The following is a 6000-nucleotide window of genomic DNA, read 5'->3' as shown; positions in this document are numbered from 1 at the left end:
ACGACCTTGTTTTTTGCTACACTCTTAGCGACAGGACCATGAGAATCCAGAATTGCGCCTAGGGTGCAAAGATGCCCACCAGTTGATAGGGGATAAATGTAATCGCTGTAGATAAAAATTAAACATTTTCAAAACTAACTTTTTTTTGGGGGGGGGGGGGGTTGCTTTCAGTGGTTGAACCACGAAAATCTAAAATTGAACCGATTATTTTCCAAATCACGTAAGCGCCAATTTTCATTTTTGCGGTTGAGGGGTTGTTTTTTTCTTTGTTTTCTATGGTATAATCAATCATGTCTGATTTCAAAATAGCCATTTGAAAGAGCACGCATTTCTTAGAATTTAAACATTGCCAACAAAGCGGATAAAACGGTTTTTCTTGTTTCCCTCGCATTCGCAATTTTGGCGCTTACGTGATTTGGCAAATAATCAGTTCAATTCCGCCTAGGGTGCGACGATGCCCACCTGTTAGTCGGGCGCGCTCCGCGAGTTGCGTTTTCGGTGCGGCAGGGGCGGAAGACGGGGGGTGGGGAGGGGGTGCGCGAGGGCCAATAATAAATTATAAAGAAGCGGCAAGTGGCTGCCGCGCTCCCACTCGTGCTTAAACCGCCGCTACCAGCAGAACCGGAACCGGACCCAACGCGACCATCACCACAACCGGAAGTACCCTCTTTTCTGTGCCCATCGCCCCTTTAACTCGTGCTCCCGGACCAATTCACCGATCAAACCGGTTCCCTCGACGACTGGTCCTCGGCTGATCTGCTCAGCAAAGGTAGGTCTGACGCCTTTCATCTCGGACCTGTTTTCTTCAAAAATTTTCCGGTTCCAGGACAATTTGCATGGTTACCACAGTCAGGGCATACCGGGAAAACTGGAAAATGTTAGAGAATTTTTAAAATCAGGGAAGATGACGAAAATTTCAGAGAAAAATTGTCGAGTCACCTTTATTTGCTTTCTCGAGTGGGTTTGACGTTTCGAAAAACAAATTCTGCTTGAAAACTATCTCTTACACATAGTAAAAGCTTGCTAAGTCTAATTGTGTAGGGACCAACAAAAAATTCGACTTAATCGGCATATTGTCTTAACCGTAGTTTGACTTAGCGAGCTTTTACAGTGTGTCTTTTTAACAATTTGAAATTTTTTCTATGTCTAGGAATTTCACAAAAATGTATTGGGAAAATCAGGGAATTTAATTTTCCAAATTCTATGGCAACTCTGAATTTATCCACTTTTTTTCGTCCACTTTGCAGAGTCGTCCGTCACATTTTTTGTCTAATAAATTCTTTGGTCCCAACACAAATCTTGTCCGATTGTCCTTGTTCTTGTTGTAGGACTGAGTGTTACACATCCATACCAACGCAATAGATTACGACCAGCTATGTAAAATTTCATGAAACATTTGAAATTCGTGAGCTTTTATCCTCGATTTTCGATTGAAATTTCGTCTATTATCCTCAATTACGACGCGTCCATTGGACTAGATTCAGTTTTCGGACCAAAAAATTGAGATATTTTCTCGGACCAAAAATTTGGAATTCATCGGCAAAGTCAACTATGGACACATTTAATATTGAACGGAGAAAAGTAAAAAAATTGTCCTGTAATCTTTTTTTCCTTCCTTTTTTTTCTAATCACACGGTTGGAAATTGGCTTTTAGTGGAAAGAGCACACAGTTAAAAATTTCCGTGATATTGTGACTTTGGGTTACTTTTTTCGGTCAAATTAACCTAAAGGACTTGGTTGATCGACCAAATTTTTAGTTAAATCGACTGAAATTGTACTTTACCTTGAGACATCTGAAAGTTAAGAAAATTTCCTGCTGAACTAAAGTACTCTTAGATCTTTTGATATCTCTTAGAGGTTGCGACTTGCAAGTGGTAAGCGTATTAGACTATTACCAATGTATTCCATGTACAGTCATGGAGGCTCGTGCTTGTTTTTTCACGAGATATTTTTCTAATCTCGTAGTTAAAAATTGCCCTGTTTTTGGCAAGGGTAGGTCTTACATTTTGCACCTTGCGTATCAGTCACTTTTCTGTACTTTTCTCATCCTCTTTTTGAATAATCACACAGTTAAGGATTGACCTGCTTTAGCTCAGTCAGGGTCCTCCCCATATTTTGTTTTCTTTTGTCCACTTTTTTCTGGCCAAGTCATCCATTTTTGCAAGAAATTGTCTCTCTGGCAAATTTGTAACACCGCAAATTCCCAGTAAGGCGGAATGGACCGCTAGATGGGGTAAGAATTAAACTTATACGAGACTTATAACATTGCGATACATTATCAGAAAATGTAATGCAGAACACGAAACGTTAATTAGAAATTTCTAATATTAGCTCATTACTGAATAACTCCATGAGAATCAGCGAATGAAATCCTTCCGCTTGCGAAAAACCCAAAATCAACGCGAGTCAAATCGGTCATTGAATACAATCTTATCTATCAAGCTGATGTCTTAGTGTTCGGTTTAACAACTTCTAACTTGCAAAACTTGTGCACTTTTCAAGAAAAATTCAATGCATTGAAAAAAATTACCTCAAATCGAAAAATATGTTGACATATAAAGTAATAACTCTGGTAAAAATTGGCTATAGGAGCTGCGTTTCAAAGCACCATAAAATGAAAGCAGAAACAGCAGAATGGTTACAGAAAGCGAATAAAATCGTACAGCCGGGCTACACGAAACGATAAAAATTATACAGTCCTCTGGTAAAAATTGGCAGTAGAATCTGTGTTCCAAAATACCATAGACCTACGGCCGGCTGTAAGAGTTCCAATAGCTTCTACAGCCGGCTACACAAATCCTTATAGCCTTTTATAGCCGAATTAAGCAATTCACAGTCAGGCGATAAAGTGTATGCTAAACGTCACTAATAAAATTACGGATGCTAGGACTTAGTGAGTTTTTGGACCACTATGCTCTCTTTTTGGGCCGTAGTATCTTGATTTATTTTGCGAGGAAAGCTCCGTACTTTTGATGGATGCCTGCCATTCCTAATATATTAGAGCGCCTTCAGTTTCGTATGATACTGAGCAATACCTCTAGTGTGAAATAGTTGCTTCAAGAGCCGTGGCACGCTGCGGTGCGGCAGGCGGGCAGCCAGCGCGAAACACGCATTAGCGCCTACAAACCTAACTGGGATACTTCACGCGTTGCGCAATGCGTGAAGTATCCCTGTTAGGTTTGTAGGCGCCAGTGCGTCGCCGCTCCGCTTTGTGTTAGGCTCTAATATTTAATCTGGCGGAGCAAGCGTTATTCAACTCATGATTTTGAAATGTTTGCACATCCTGTATGAATTGTTCTCGTTTTAATTGATGAAAAAAAATATGTATTAAAGGAAAATATAACGTGTGTTTTGTAAATATTAAGGTGGTTCCGTATCAAACTTAATGATTTCCAAAGCACACGAATTTCTAGACAATTTCTTATAGCCTTTTATAATCGGTGGCAAATAAGCAACAGCCAGGCGATAAAGTGTAAAGCTTGTCTATAGGAACTATAGCCCGGCTGCATAATTTTTTATCGCTTCGTATAGCCTGGCCGTATGATTTTCTCCGCATTCTACAGCCAGCTATATGATTTTCTGAGCTCTTATCGCCAATTTTTACCAGGGTCGGGCTGTAGTCCCTATCGTCGGGCTATACAGTTTGTTCCCTGGTTTTAGCTTTATCAAAATCAACTATAAAAGGCTATAAGAAATGGTATAACCGGCTATAGAAGCTATAAGAAATCTTACGGCCGGCCGTGGGTCTACGGTACTTCGAAACAGATCCTATGAAAAAATTTTACCACGGGAAGCAACGTCCCCTTCCTGTACTTCCGGATATGCAAGATACTTTCTGCAATTTTTAAGTTATCCTGTGCAACCGTTAAACCGACTTCCTTTTCACTTGAGACATCTTTAGAGGATTAAAACCTTAAATAGCTAAAAAAAAAGATGAAGAAAATAAAAGATGACGGGCGAAAGAGGACTAAAAAGTTCCGAGTCTCGCTGTCCATAAAAAAACGAGAATGTCTAAGTCAAGATGAGTCCATCGATGCCGATAGACGAATCTAAATAGTAGATCGACAAAAACCTGTCGTCATTTTGAAAAACACTCCAAACCGATTGATCGTGGTCCATGGTCGATTAAGAAAAAAAAGAAGAAAAAGGAATAAAAGCCATCAATATGTTGCAAAAGCCAGACCGTCTCAAAGGACAGGCGCACTGCCGTGCTATCGAAAAACGTTGTATGAACATTCTAGAGTTGCCAAATTTCCTCGAATAAAACATATATTTGTGAGGAAAGTTTTGCATAATTTTCCTTGAAATTTTCAGATATCTTTGATTAAATCGAGAACAAATGTATCTGAAAATTTCGGGGGAAAATATCCACAATTTTCTCAGTAAATATGACTTTTATTGAAGAGATATGGCAACATCTGAGGGCTCATACGGTGTTTTTCCTTAGCACGGCAGTACACGTGAGGAGCCTCTAAGCTTAAGATCGTGGAGGGACGTAGGCATCCTATTTTCAGATTTAGCGTTCGGTCATTTAACTCCAGAATAAATCCCATAAGTTGGATTAGTCATTTTCCAGGTCTTTGAGCCCCCAATCATTTGTGCACGACCCCGGTCATCGTGTTATCTCCATTTCAAGGTCAATCATTCCTCGTGCACATCTTACGTATGCCGCACAGTGGGATAGGTGAGGTCAGATACAGTATGGAACCTTAAAAAGCCTATAAATTAATTATTATATAACGTGACGGTTTAGGAGTGGTACAATTTGTTTTCTCGAACAATTATTTTCTTCAAGAGGTATTCCGTTGAATGTATCATGGGACGAGTTGAACATTAAAATTTGCATTTTTTGTCGACGAGCTTGTATTTGACCTCTCCTAGTGGTTCGTTCCACTGTGCCATGAGTGTTTTTCTTTCAGCCGAGACGCACTCCCCCATATTTCCCCACGTGTCGAGTCATTGAGGTAATTCGAAGGAGGCAGTATGGAATTTTTTCTTGGAGATTCTCCTTTATTTCATGATGCTAATCGACCAGGTTATTAGAAAAGGAACTTCATACTTAGACTCTTACCTGGCGCATGGAGGACTCGATTTTCCCTCCAAAATACTGCAAAAAAAACTGGTTGTGTTCAAATTTGCATGCATCCTTGCATTTACCGTCGATATGAATAAAATTACTATATGAAGATGTATTGGAGGAGGAATCTGATACTTAAGAGATAAATGAAAAGACAAAATCACACTGTGAGATGCGTTTAACTCTCGGTTTTTAATGTCAATCGATGTTTTTTTTTTTCATTCCCGGTTCCTTGACACAAAATTTTCGTCGATACAAACTTTCCTTGAAGTTTTAAAATATGATTACTCACTTCTTACTTTTCGCGAGGAAAGGAACTTTGTCTCAGCAGCGAGTTTTCGAGAAGCGATGCAACCCTGTTTTTGATTGTGCTTTTCGATCATACAAATCTCAACAAAGAAATTCGTGATGAGTGGCCCCTTCTTCCTATAACGCCTTACCTTGAACCATTAATTTTCTGCCCAAGCCTGATGTGTGTTCCTCGTGTCGTCCGAACTTTACGCTGAGCTTTCATTTTACACGTCATAAAATAAATATGTTTTTCTATCAATGGAAAATGACAACTTACATAAGAAGTCCGGTAACTGTTCGAATGGTAATTTTATCAGATTTATTTTTTGGATGAAAGCACAGAAAAAAACAAGCAGGAAGCTCCAACGCATTGGCGTCGGAGAGCGGCTCTGGGGGCAGTAGTTGTAGTCAAGAATGAGGGCCTAGACACATTTTGTCATTGATGTACAATCCGACAACTGTCGATTCATGTTTTGTAACTTAGCAGATTTACGTAGCCGGTGTATAAATGTGTATTGGGCTTTGATATGGCGAATACATGGCATTATTACTTGTTGTATACTTTTAATTTTGAAAGCTCTTTGGAGGTCCGCTTCCTAAAAAATCTCTGGTTGATAAGTCGTTTAGCGAGG

General features: G+C 39.6%; 1 protein-coding gene across 1 annotated transcript in view; it reads left to right on the top strand.

Moving 5' to 3' along the window:
- Positions 1 to 573: 573 nt before the first annotated feature.
- The window catches only part of LOC109039637 (allatotropins), a 79430-nt gene continuing 74003 nt past the window's right edge, over positions 574 to 6000 (top strand). Inside the window, exon 1 of the mRNA XM_019055215.2 lies at positions 574 to 769. The gene's annotated coding sequence lies outside the window, so the exon portion shown is untranslated. The remainder of the gene's footprint in view (positions 770 to 6000) is intronic.

Source organism: Bemisia tabaci, chromosome 2, assembly GCF_918797505.1.
Source record: "Bemisia tabaci chromosome 2, PGI_BMITA_v3".
NCBI lineage: Eukaryota > Metazoa > Arthropoda > Insecta > Hemiptera > Aleyrodidae > Bemisia > Bemisia tabaci.
The sequence above is the reverse complement of the archived record's forward strand: the minus strand, read 5'-3'. Positions and strand labels throughout refer to the sequence as shown.